This window comes from Balearica regulorum, chromosome 8, assembly GCF_011004875.1.
Source record: "Balearica regulorum gibbericeps isolate bBalReg1 chromosome 8, bBalReg1.pri, whole genome shotgun sequence".
In the NCBI taxonomy this organism is placed as follows: domain Eukaryota; kingdom Metazoa; phylum Chordata; class Aves; order Gruiformes; family Gruidae; genus Balearica; species Balearica regulorum.
Genome location: NC_046191.1, coordinates 19715451 through 19730183, shown reverse-complemented (window position 1 = coordinate 19730183; position 14733 = coordinate 19715451). Strand labels below are relative to the sequence as shown.

The 14733-nt window shown below is 37.9% G+C and overlaps 1 protein-coding gene across 2 annotated transcripts in view; it reads right to left on the bottom strand.

The window, feature by feature from the left end:
- Nucleotides 1–14733, bottom strand: part of SLC44A3 (solute carrier family 44 member 3) — a 92681-nt gene that overhangs the window by 46454 nt on the left and 31494 nt on the right. The window lies entirely within an intron of this gene.

The window sequence follows — 14733 nt, the reverse complement described above, 5'->3', positions numbered from 1 at the left end:
TTTCTGCTTAATTAGAGAAGGGGCAGCTAAGCATAATTTCCATTACTCTCAGATGACCTTGCTAGTCTGCAGTAGCTTGGCAAGTCAGCAGTATTCTCCATATGTAGCTATGTTACTTGGAATATCCTGAATTGAAACACACAGAGACTGAGCATAATGCCACCTATTATGTTAAAGCTGCTAGTCAGGTTTACTGACAATTTCCACTCGAAGATGGGGGGTTTATGACCTTGCCTCACCTGAATCATTTAGTCTGAAATTTCTCATGGCAGATGCTGAAGATGGACAACTTCAGCACAAATTATTCTGTCATTTCTAAGAATGAAATTAGAGAAGCAGACATTATAGTATCCCTCTGATAATATGTTTACAGCTGAAAGTTAACTACTTTTATCCATATAATCATGAAAATGCACAAAAGATTAAATGATCTTTTTTTCTAGTAACTTGATGATTTTTGAGATGCCGCACTTCTCAGCCTTAAAAGTAACTTGAATTTAACAAGTTAATAACCAATTTAAAAGCCACTTATTTCCAGCTTCCAATGAACATCAATCCCTGCTTCTTCTGGATATCTCCAATGCATTGAGAAGCTCTATTTTTGTTTCAAAATATTGATTATTAGAGTAGATTATCCAGAGATCTAGAAGACTAATGTGCACATTTTATAGCCCAGCTATATAGCTCTAGATTACTAGTGCTAATGACCACCCCTCCTATGATTTACCAACTATATGAATCATTCAAGGAAGGAGTATAATGCCACAAAGTTAATCTGCTTTCCACACAAGCAAGCAGAGATTGGCACAAAAAGCCCTTTCATCCCTGTCAATATGCAAGCTAGAGTACAGTCCGATCCTAGGAAAGTGTTTTGAGTGTGTTTGCTGAGCTGAATCTGATGATAAACTTTAGAGCTGGCTCATTTCAAGGTTTTAGAACAGAGCAAAAGGATCAATGTTTCAGGATTACATGGTACTTTATATATCAAGAAACAGCACTAGAGCTGTAGTTTTGTGGGATGTCAGTACAATGTACTTAGTGTTATGACTGGTAAATGGCATAGGTAGCATAAGATGGAAGAGCTTGAACTGGAACTACTTCTGTAGTTCAGGACTGTTAATGTCCCTCTCCAGTCCAAAAAGTAGATATGCCGATACATCTAAGTGCATCAATACAGAGAATAGAGAAGTAATTGTATTGCTCTTCACAATGCCCCAAAGAAAGCCAGGGAAGGGAATTGCTTGAGTTTCAGAGTAATTGAAAAGTGAAAGATGTGGATTTGTAAGGTTGGACAAGGGTGGCTTGTTTTGTAAATTTTGTAAATGGAAGGATGGAAGGAATTCTTGAGAGCAGTGAAAAGAATAACCTAGGATAAACCCAATTCAAACAGGCAGCTAGCAAAAGGCATCAATCTGGACCACATGGAGTCTGTAGAAATATCTGTAACCTACACAGTCAGGTCTAGTTCTGAATGAAAAGGATGAGAGGTTTTCATTAACTGAGTGGAGACCAGGGCAGCGTGGTTTTTATCAGCACTGAGATAAGCAACAGATTCATTAAAAGCACTAGAAGGAAGTCTTTTGTGCCAGCACAAGATCCTTCATTGATAGTTTAGTTCTTGTAAGGACAATTTATATTAATGGATTCAGCTACTGAATGTTTGCCAATGAAACATAATCATGCTGAATCTGGACAGACAGCTTGGACTGTAGGCTTGACGTTAGGCCCTTTAAGAAGTGCTGTGTCTGCACAGGGAACTGCTGCTGCCACCACAGGTTTCCCCGCATGATGTCACTCTCCAGCAGTTTTGTCAGCCCTGATCTTTGCTTACAGCAGAAGGGTTATGAACTCCAGATTGGCAAACTATATATTCGGCATCACTTTGTTTACAGGATCTTCTAAGTTGCTTAAGTGCAATTTTGTTGTTGCTTTTAGTTTTGGACTTTCTGGGCATTGCTTTTCACTGGTTCCCCTAGTGACTACTTAAGACTAATTTCATGTCTAGACTTTTATTGTACAGAGGTTTAAAAGCATGCACAATTCTATCTACATTTTATAGTTCTCTTTTTAAAACAAATTGTGTTTCTGTATAGTAAGGCTTGGACAGAAGCATGGTTTGTTTCTTTTTTCTTTTTTTTTCCTTACAAATAACACAGTTTTATATAGAGAAGACATTAGACCATCTAGTCTATTCAAACCTAATGCTCCCAACCACACCACAGGCAGCCAACAGAGAATCTAATCAAGTTATTAGGCTATTTGTAGACTTCACTGTATTCACTGCACAGTGTGGCCTATTACTGAAATTACTATACGTAATAATAATCATTACTTTAGTCCGGAGATCCAGGATAAGACTCTTCATGTGTAATGCTGTGTTTCTGCATAATTTTATAAAACTGGACAAGATTGAAAGTTCCACTGCAATGCACATTAAAAATACTCAAAGACATGGCATCTTCATTGCTTGAAAAGAAAATACTGAACATCCTGCTTTGGTCAGCCTGCTAATAGCAGGAGGAAAGGTGACTATCTATGTGCTTAGTGCCAATAGGCTCCCCTGCCAAAGAATTGACAATCTGCTCTATAAACACTGAAGTTTGAACAGCAAGTTTAGAAAATCTGTATGTGGCTAGTCATGTTGAGTGAGATAATGGCCCACAAGATGCCTATTATTTATCTGACCTATTCTTTATACTACCTTTAGTTTACCTTCTTTTTTTTTTAGAGCCACTTCTCATAAATTACTTGCTCAATTAAAGTTTCACCTTAATTACTCACGAGAAGAAAATCAACAGTGAGTGGAATGCAGCCGTGGAACCAGCAGTCAGTGGCAGTGTTACAGAATATGTAATGGTATGAGTTACGTAAACAGCTTATTCATCTTTTATTAAAGTTATACTGAATCAGTGCTAAGACTGCATATGAGACTCTCTCAGATGAGTGGCTCTAACTCATAGGACTTCTGTAGTCATCCTTATAGGCACAACTATTTACAGGATAAGAGTCCAATAGCTGAAATATTTGAGACCTATGTAAAGAAAAATGTAGATAAATGTCTAGATATTGTTGCAGTATTGATTTATTTTAATCTTTGCACGTAAATCAAGGAGTGTTACTCATCTGTTTTGATTAAACAATAGAACAACAGTATTCCTACTCCATCACATTATTGGTAAAGTTATGGGATAACTACTGTACTTTGATAATATTCACACAATAAAAAAGAGTTATCATTCTACCAGCTGTTCCTACAAGAACTACATTTTTCCTAGTAACTGTGTATCCTTACAGTGGAGTAACCTATTAGGTAACATATGATACAAAACATGTGATAGAAGGTGAAATATCTTCTTTGAGCAGCTATTTGAGGAAACAACAACATGCAGCAATCACTGCATGTTTAATAATGGAAAGATATTTTGAAAAGAGGATGTTGACCCTCTTTCTAGTGACTAAAATTTGAAGTAATCTGAGCAATGGCAGTATAATAGTTTCCGGTTCACGTAACATGTTTGCACAATATAATGTTGCTGATAACGCTAACTAGTAAAGTGTATAACACTAAAGGATGTGGATGTGTCTGGGAATTCCCATGGTCCTTCCTGTCTACCAGTAAAGGGTATTTGTAGCACCAAGACAAAACTAACATCTATGGGCTAATCATGCAAACTCTTATTCATACAGTTTACCACTCACCCTGTTGACCTGTGAACTTTATGCTTCAAATTTCCATATTTAAATAGTCAATTATGTAGCTAGTAGTAATCCAGCTGTCAACACTTGACTCAGAAAATAAATAACATGCCATAACAAAACCAATTTTACATTTGATTCTGTTTTGTGCATGTAACTGTTCTAGGAGAGTTAGAGGCAAAAGGTGATTCTGCTCTGCTGGCTTTTCTTTGAACCCATAGAAACCCATAGGTCAGGTAGTGGTCTAGTTGCTATTGCTGAAAGTGGAATATTTTGAAGCACACCAGGACAAACCTGCAACTTGCACTCACAGTGTGCCCCCATACAATTATTTGTAGTAATTTGCTTGCTCATTCTTGCAGGAAAATTTTGCATATGACTGGGGTTATATGTAGGGATCTGGCCTTTAGATAGTTTCTCCCATCTTCCGTCCCTTACTCACTGCTGTCAAGCAAGTATTTTCACCTCTCCATGCCTCAGTCCTGCATCTTGCTTGGTAAACCGGGAGCAGTTGTGTTCACCTAGTCTCATAAAGCACTCTCAGATCTATGTATAAAAAGCAAGCTATCTTTGGCACAAATGGCTTTGTTTATTATTTTACTCTGATTATGGTCTGCCATGTTTCATACCATACCCAGTATAAGGAGAAAAATATGTGTATTGCATATAACTTTGATACTACTTATGTAACAGGATTGTTGAAAGTTCTAAAAATAGCGGCCAGTTTTCCTAATTCCAGCTGAATTATTAAATAAGTTTCAAATATTCAATTTGGTACTAGGAAAATAGGCATCAAAACCAAATGTTTTTATTTTAGATAATGTAATCTGAATAAAAACATTCAACTGTGATATGTTTCCCCCAGGAATCAGCTATCTGCAGAAGCTTCAACATTCACATCACTAGGAGTCACATCTGGAGCCAAATTTCCTTGAATTTTTTTGAAAATAATTCATAAACCCAATAGTTTTGTATGCCATCTCTTCACAGAACAATGCAATTTCCATTCTCACTAAGACACAGTCTCAGAGAAGTATATACTGTATGTGTATCTGATGCTTTGAAAAGGACAATAGCTATAACCCAAAGAATTTTAGCATGTGTGGTCTGCATTACTTATCACTCTTCTTCTAAGAGGGTTATGAAACAAATGCTGAGGCCAACCTAAATAGTGTTTGAGCCATTGTTTAACAATGCATGTCATGGATGTAGCCTGTTAAATAGCACCTGATCAGATCTGCAAGTTTTTTTATGCATATTAACAAGCTGTAGTCCATGTTTCAGTTGTTACTGTGGCATGCCCTAAAGCCTTCGTTTAATATTAAAAGCATGAAGAAACTTATTTTCCACACACGGTAAGCTGCCAGTGCAGACAAGGCAGGGTGGTTTTTTGTACATTATTTTTAAAGCTCTTCTGTTAATATGTTTGTAAATCAAGCCACTAGTCATGTCTTTCATGTTGCAGCTTGCTTTTCAGGCTTTTCCATGAGAATACAATGCTGGTACTTTAGCAGTCTAGAACACGTCAGATTTCTGGAAGTATCTGTAATTTTGATAACTGGAAGGAAGTTCCTTATTGCACATGCTCATGTTTGTTGCAAGTTTTTATACTTTAGAAATCCTCATGTGCAAATCTCACTTCCTTCCCTCTAGCAATCAGTGAAGTAGCTTTTTAATATTGGCTGAAGAGTTTTATTTTTCACGCAGATATCCATTCTTCTTTAGATTCAGTTAATATATATCATGTAGCAAATGGTGGTAGGTGTAATACAGAAAAATTTGTGGGATATAGAAAACAAAACAACTGATGTCTCAGAGGCTCCAAGGTCAGAAGCAAAAGCTTCTGCAACAGAAAAGCTGATAGGGAGAGAGGAGAGATGTGCCTCAGGACAATAATCTGAAGCACCTGGGTCATCAGGGAGGAAATAGGCATTGTGAGTGTAGACAGCAAACTTTCTCAGACAATCTCTTGCTATTTTTCCTTTGTTCTTACTTACAATACAGACAGAATGAATTTAGAAATCTCATGAGTCTCACTTCTAGTCATTATTTCAATGGCAAAATACAGAAACAGACCAAATCCTGTCTGTCTATTTGGAAACATTGAGAAAGATTGTAAAATATTAAACAAAAGAACAGTAAGGTTTGGGGACAAAACCAAAACCAGGCATTCAATATGATTCTCATCTGTCATTGCTCATTGTGGTAAAGGGAAAAGTAAGATGTGGAAGAAGATACACTGGTTGCTGATATTTGCTGTCCTTCCTGATACCTCAACAAATTAATTCTGTAGCTGTCACATCTCATACCTGAGCCTCTCCAGGGATGGAGACACCTTTGTCAGACTGTCCCATTTTTCTAGGGTTTGTGCATATTGATTCTGGAACTTTGAGTTAGGCATACTGTTACTTACCAATGCCATCTAGTCTTTGATGGCCTCAGAGGACAGACCATAAAATAATAACTTCTGAGATACTCACTATCTGTAACAGTAGTTACTGTGTATAAATTTTCCTCCTAAAATGAAGCTGATTGAATAACGATTTGACTGATTCAGTCTTTTCATCTGTTTATGAAATGCCAGTGACATTTATCTTTGTTGACTTATTAAACTAATACTTTTTTTTTTTTTTTTTTGCTTTTTTTACTTTGTTGATGATCAGTTCTAAACCCAAGTTGTCTGTTCAGCTGTGACTAGCTGAACAAAAGTATGTGTCACTGTTCATTTGAGTCTGGAAACTTTTATGGAACAAATACTGAACAGTTTTTATGGAACAAATACTGAACAGTTTTATAATACACATTCCATGCTGGTAAATTGAAATACTTGAGTGTTCTTGCATGTAAAATGGATGCAAACATGAACAAGGTAAATTGATTAATTCATACACTCAGCTTGCTGGTAACAAAAAGCATATGCATTATTTGCCCTGTGCTTTTTTAAAATCTGATCGGTATATGGGTAGCAGCACAAATAAATACGTAATTGTCAACATACTGCATATAGTTAGTAATGCTGTGGAGGTAATTGCCTGAATCGTCGGTGTTTAAACAGTGATGACAAAATAGTATCGGAGCCTGTTAAATAAAACTACATTAATAGTTAAAACTATAGTTAAAAACCTAATAGTTATAACTATATTAAAACTAATCATTGATGCCTAGCATATTTTGACTCAGACCTACCCACTCACCTGCGTCTTTTTCAGGGATATATAATGCCTGTTTACAACTATGCCATAACCATATATTTATCCTGAAAGTAATGGTACTGTGAGGGTACAGGTGGCCAAATAGTTATAGTTTCAGGGCATTCCTGAAACTATAAGCAGCAAACCAGTTGCTAACCACAGGTACACACTACATGGCCACCTTCTCTGAACTGAAAAGCAAATTGTTAGGTCACAATATTGTGAACCTTCAGTATGAATATGAACATCTCAAACAGCAGTAACCAGGGGTGGATATAGGAGCAGACAACGGACAGATGAGCAGACAATGCAAAACTATCCATCCATGCTTCGATTCATAGAAATGAGCGGGCCAGGCACAATGAGAGACGGGCAGATTCATTACTTTGTTTTATTCTTCTGAAAGGAAACAATATAAGGAGGACAGAAAATAGAATATGCAACTTTTTTTTGTTTGTTTCTAAAATGCTTTTTTTGTGGTTTACTTTATGTTTTTTAGTCTGTCACACCAAATTTGGGAAAGAGAAAACAAATTAAAACTGGATAAAGGAAAAATAGGTGATAGAGACTGACTCATCCTTATTCACAGCCCCATAAGATGGGGCCAATTCAGGTGGTCAGAATTGGGGTAGCCCTGTTGTTAGAGCCTGTGGGACAGACAGAAAATGTCTCTGAAACTGCTAGGCTGGAATTTTTACAAGAGTTACAATTGACTGAAACCAGCTGTAATAAGAGATGAAGTGGACAAATATACTCAGTAAAGTCTAATAAAAATAAACCTTGTGTGTATGCCTGTACTTCAAGTTGAACTCTAGGCTGGCAGTAATCAGCCTGTTACTCAGGGACACCACAGGTCAGCAAGACATCAGAAGGTAATATTCAAACTGACTGCAAAAAGATTATTCCTCTGTCCAGCTCATATATGCACAGCAGTGCAGAGCTGGCAGAGATGTGTCAGTGCTTCCTAGGAAATGTCGACTGTCCACAGCTCTCACAGACCCGAAAGTCACATTATTTCAATATCCTCTGTATTTTTCATTAATATGTGTAGAACAGCTAAGCTGTACTAATATAAAGCAATAACACTGTGTTTAGCAAAGCAATAAGTACTTACTTATTTATCCTCTCTCAAAATACCAAATAACAGTGGGTTACTAATGGCTTTTCCTCAGTGCAGTCAAGCAGCCACCTTACCAGAAAAGGCTGCATACACCAATCTAGACTAAATTCTAAGCTCATCCACACAATGATGAGGCTCAGTAGAAAGATGAATGTTTTCCCTGCTGCAAGGGTCCCTCTGAGACAGAGAAGGGACCTCAGAATATGTTCCAGGGCTTGACTTTGCCTCTCTGGAAGGGAGCAGATAACCATTCTTCATGCTCCATCTCCCCCAAGCCATAGTGCTTTGAAAATGTAGGGTCTGGTCCAAAGTCTGGTAACCTTGGAAACGTTTCACAAACTGTATAAAGTGAATTTGCCATACTACTTGTTCTGCTCTAAGGTTTTAAGAGGATGCCAAAATGAACAGGCAGGAGCAAACCTTGTATCTTGAAGACACCAGACATGGACCATATTATATGTCTATCAGTGATGTCACAGAAATCACAGAAGCAAAACTTTTAATTGGTGAAATAGTCCCTTCCTTCTTCACCAGAAAGCCAGCACTTTCTCTAAAGTTGCATCTGGACCAGTTTTGACCGAGGTGATCTGATCTGGTTTTTGATGCTTACCCAGGGTATCTGTTTGATGGCCAAAATATTGTTCTGTCATTATCCTGCAGATTATTCCTGGTCCCTGGAATTATCCCAGTAATCTTTGTCTTTCCCATTCTACTATTTACTGTTATGATGCTATTCTATTCCCAGAATTGTCCGTAATCATCTTACTCCCTCTGTCAAGTAGTTGTTGGCTGATTTAGGAAACAGTAAAAATGTCTAAAGTGAATTGGGCTGAAAGACTGTAAATAACACATTAAGAAGCTATGCAGTCTCTTCAAGGCTTTTAAACACACAAAAAAATATTTAGTTAACAATCATCTCTAAAGTATACTCTTTAGGAAACAGCTGCTGCAAACAGTCTTCCCTGTTCATGGCTTAAAATTAAAACAAAACAAAGTAAAACCATAAAACTGGAAACAAAAGATGACATTAACTCTGCTTCATTTATACTATACAGAGTGCAGCCTTGTTCAATTTAATCCACATGTTTTTTCCTCTGGAAAAATCATGACTACCAAAAATAACAACTTGATGAATGGTGATTAGCAGTAAATACAAAATGTTTATATTACATTATATATGTAGCCATTTAAAAAGTCATAACAAAATTGAGTCACTGCTTTGACTAACTTAAGATGTCTCAGATGGAGGAGGTGGTGCAGTGGAAAAGATGGAATAACAAACATAAGATGTGGCCTCTTTTCAGATACATACTAAGGATGATCACAATCACTACCTGCTTTGCCATGAGCAGGACATTATTATCTGAACACACCATGAGAAGTGAGGCTTGAAGAACCGTATGTAAGTAATGCTGGCTTCTGAAAAGTTGTATTTCTCCAACAAGGACAAAAACATCTTTCCAAACTAACAAGACATTTTTATAAGTCAGTCCCTATAGTACTTGGTTCACTGCAGAAGACAATGCCAAATTCATCCCTGGCAGCAGAGCCAGTACAACTACCTGCAGGATGCAACTGATGACACTTGCAAAGGGTGATCCCCTTTGACATACTTGTGTGATGCATTTTAAGAAATACAGCTTTACTAGATAATGCAGAGAATGGGGACATGAAACTCCTTGAACTCCATCCCCCTGAAGACACTGAAGGGAATACTGTTTCATTCTGGATCAACTTGTAATGTAAGCACATGGACATTAAATGCTTTGATTCATGAATATTTCAATGTGGGTTTTTTTCTGATGGAAGATGACAAAATATGGTATTTTGTCATTCTAGCACTTGCTTTTTTTAAGATCTCTGTGAAAATGTCAATATTTCACTTCTGATGAAAATCTAAGATATGTTTTAATGATGGCATTCCCCATTTTGATTTTTGCATTACTGGATGAGTTGACATGGATCTACTTTGTTTTAATAAGACTGTAGCCAAAGTTTTTTAAGAGTTAAACATTCATTAAATACTTCTGTTAATACAAAAATGTTCTCAAAGCACTAACAAAATACTGTAAATAAAATTGAAATTTTCACTCCAGATATGTTTCTATAAAATAAAAATGTAGTATTTACTCTCTCTCAAAGTCTGTGTAGTCTGAAACTTAACTGAAACTCCTCTCTGCTAAATGAGTCTCAGAGTTTGAAGGAACTGTGAATTTGCATTGAGATTTAAGACTTTAATTGTAGCTATTTATTAGGAAGGATTCAGGACACCACTAGAACTGCATTTCAGACCCTAATAATTGATTTTGACAATCCTCAGTAGTGATTTAAATTAACACAGGGTCATGTCACAACAAGAGGAGAAGACAGAGTATTTGTTTTTCTGGTATATGTCAAGGTCAAGGACCCTATTGCCAGAAATAAAGATGGTTTTGTTTTCTTCTGATGATCCAAAATGTATGTGCTTAGATAGTATTTGAGAACTCTCTTGGTCACAATGTCAAATCTGAAAGTAGAAGGGACTTCATACTTCTATTTACTTAAGCATACAGGGGGAGAAAAAAAGAAAAGAAGGTAGAAATATGTAACATTTATTTAATACCATAATGACAAAAAGAAATTCAGAGACATAAGTTTCTTGCAGTTTAAGAACGATGATAACCACAGTTATCAGTGGACTCAGTCCAGAGCTAAGAAGGTCAGGCCATAAAGAGTACAATCTAGAAAATACTTAATCATGTACTTTTGTAATTCACACTTGGGTTTATCTGGTAGTAGTGTGTCAGGAAAGCAAAAGCTTATCTTAAAAGTTCATGTTAAAAAATAATGTATTGAAATCAAGGGAACTCCCACCTGTATAGATTGTACCAAACTGGGGTACAAAGAAGTCATAGTGGAAGAAGGACAACAGGTCCAACTAGAGCCTTACTGAAGCCCACCACTGACTCCACCTTGGCCTCTCCTGTGGTGGCAGGGCACAGGCTGAGCGTTTGGGGGGAGCACACTGAACACTTCCTGAAGGAGCTGGCTGTGCGTAGTTTGGGATTGCAGGTACCATATACTTCACTTCTGCATGTCTTTCTCAATGTTCCTGTAATCTTTTTCCTGCTCCCACAGTTTTGCCACTGTCAGATACCTTTCCTCTTGGCTGCGGGATGTAACCGTGACCCTGGCAGCATAACTCTGTGCCAGATTGGGCCTAAGCCAAAGGTGCCAACACACCTTAAGCAGGAAAATGAAGGTATTTGTAGTTCCTGCCCACCTGAACAGATTACAACTCTTCCTTAAGGCTGTAAAGGGCTTATTCACCAGATTCTCAGCCCTGTGGAAGCATTTCTTCTCCCAAGTCAACGGCAATATGCCCTGCGACTGCTGTAGCATGCGGTATTCCAGAAGTCAGCTAGAGAAGCTAAAGAGTGAGCCACAACAGGTCTCTCAGTGCAGAGACCTGCCATGCTGGAAACTATCTGAGAGTCATGATACTTGAAACCTTGTCCTGTAGTTCGTTTCACATCTGTCTGGCAGACCAACATTTAGATTACTTCACCTGATAAAGCATAAACCCAGTGTTCATCTGAAGAGAATAAACCACAAATTAGTGAGGTGTGGGCAGTGTCTGTGTTCAATTTTATATATGCCACCAAGTACTCATGACATAGGACAGCAGGACTGACCTCAAAGTTTGTGGAGAGGGAGAAGACAGGCGACACAGAGTCTGGAGTACTGGGATGAGGTGTAGTGTCAGTGGGGGTGCAGCACAGAGCTTCAGGGCCCTGGGCTGAGACAGGTAGTAGGACAGGCAGGGCAGCACTGCAGAGCCATGGCCCTAATGCTGGTTTGGAGGAAGAGCAGACATGGTAGAGCGAAGCTTAGGGGCTGGGAGGACGGTGGGAACCAGGTGTGGTAAGAAGGCAGATAGCAGGGCAGGGTTCCAGGGACAAGGCAGGCATGAAGGAGACCCGAGGCGAGGGAGGACTATGAGAATGAACCTTGAGCATAATGAGAAGGTGCAGCTCATGGCACTGCTTCAGATGTGGGGCAGGCACAGAGGCATGGGGCTTGGGGCTGAGGAGGGCCACCAGGATGGGCCAGAAATACAGTGAGTCCTTGGCATGGCTACAGAGCAGACAGTCCCTGGCAGCGCTTCTGAATCATGGGCACATGCTGAGGCTCAGGGGAGGGCTGCCAGGCCCAGCAGATGCTCATGAGCTGGGTCAGGACAGGCACAGGTGTGGGGACTAGGGTGCGGTGAGAATAAGGAGCAGCACAGCTGACAGGCTATGAAATTTCGAAATGCCCAGACCTTGGCTCTGTGCCCAGACAATGATAAAGAAGAAGGAGAAAGAAAGAAATCACATAGATCAAGTGGCAGCATGCTTTGTCCCATGACTCTCCCTGGAAACCCCTGACAAAAAAAGGGGGATACTGTCTGAATTGATTTGTGTCAAGTGGCAACAATGTTTCTGAAGGGCCAAAAACTGTCCTGAGTGTGCCATTGTACAAGGCAAGAGAGACTGTAGCATGATGCTCTAATTTTCTTTGTGCCAAAGTTGATTAAACAGTTTGCCATTCTCATTTTCCCCTTCTCCAGCTACTTAGTAGAAAGGTTACCTTTAATACCTGATCTGCCACAGGACGAATCACATTTCTAAATTATTTTAAACTTCAGAAGTGATATAGTTCATGGTGTCATTATTGGTATTATTATTATTATTTTGCTTTTTTCTCCAGAATGTGTCCCTTCCACTTTTTAAAAAAGAAACATGAATGATATATTCTCTGCAGCCAAGTAAAACTGGACACCTAAAATCCCTAAAGAAACAAGAGTTGACTCCTATGTATGAAACTTGCTGAGTAACGCTACCCCTTAAAAAAAAATTCTGTTTTAACTCTTGCAAACTATTTGCTATTCTTTCAGACCACATCCTCTAGAAAAAGATGATCTTACTACTCCGTATTGCATAATGTCTGTGGCAGTCGTGCTTTTTATCAGCTTTATTGGCACTTAATAAGTATACAAATATTTTCCAGCTCTTTTGCTTGTTATGTCTGTATGGTTATACTAAATGCTGTGTCAGAAATTGCTATGAATAGGACACTTACATTCCTTCGCACTGAGCTGTACTCTTTTTTTCAGAAAGAAGAGGTATAATTTGAACTTGAGCTTTTTTTCCTGTGTGGTGCTAACTATGCATGTACATATGTATTCACACATATCCATATGCATGCGACATACAGCAATGCATATATATACTGCTATATACATGACAATACTGTATTTCTGAGTGTTACTATTCATATGTCCTATATTTTAAACATAGTATCTTAAACATAAAAGATTGTACAGCCAACCTGCATTACAGACACATTTTAGAGTTTAATGCCTACTGGTAACAAGACATAAATAAATACCAAAGTATTTAATTTTGGGTCATAGAAAAGGAAACCCAATACACAAAAATAACAGTGAAATCAAAAGGAAAGAACTGCTTTCTATCTACCTTCCATGTCTTAATTCTGCATTCCTTGAGAACCCTAAATTCCCATCAAAGTTGATAAAGCACAGTAAAGTGAAAGTTGGGCTTTTAAAAGTCTATTCACACAGGTTTGTGAATGAATATTGACATGACTACAACAGTTATCTTTGTGACACTAGAATGGAGAGATGAAGTTTTGTTTACCTCGGAAATGAACCTTAGTGAAACAGTAAGAATCAGTACACTCAGGTGATCTTCCAGGTCTTATTTCTTTTGCTGGTTAAACATTTCCATGATTAAAGGTGTCCAGAAACACACAGTGAGATGTGAAAGCTATGATAGTATGCTATTGAGTACATAACCTCTAAACACCCTGGAGATAGGTATATAAAAATATCATATTAATTCTCTAACATTTATCAGAAACTGCAGTGAAATCTGCATTACTAGAATATTAAACAGCACCTAAAGCTGGGCTATGTTCAGCTGTGTCAATAAGAGAACACACTTTTCCATTTTAATAGAGTACCTTTTGAAGTCATATAACCTTTAGCTACTGTCTCTTACACAAATGGAATATACTTCAGAGAAACTTGTCTACAGAAACCTATATTTGTTGATTTCAATCCATTTGCCAAAGGCTTTTCTCCACTGACCCAGAAGTTTTGCTTATTACGCACATTACTTCATGCCACTTCCTTTGATATGTCTCTACAGTCAATCAAGTACTATTATTATTTCATGGGACATTAATTTTACAAAACTGTGAGAAAAGATCATGGCTCTCAACTACATTTGAGCAGAGCAAATATGCAAAATATATGCTCTATCCTTACAGCAAATATATATATGTTTATCAACACAAACGCACCTTAGCTGTCAGCAGAACCAACAGATAAAGTTTTCAGGTAGCTTTAGCCAAGGCACTTAACTCTTTGTGACCCAGTTTCCATATCCAAGAATGAAAGACTACCACCTAGACCTTCACCTTCCTTTTATAGTGTTTCTCAGATTAAAAAAAAAAATGTCATTTTTAGTATAATTAGTTTGCTTTCTCTAAAATACCTTGAAATATAAGAACAAATATAAAGACACGTTCCTTGTCTAGTAGTAGGGAAAGAATACTAAATACCCATGTGTCTTAGCTTCCTACTATACACTACCACAACAAAGAAGTACTTTATGGAATATGATCAGTAACCATTACAGTGCTGAACTACTTGAAGATAATTAGTTTGGGCTCAGAGGC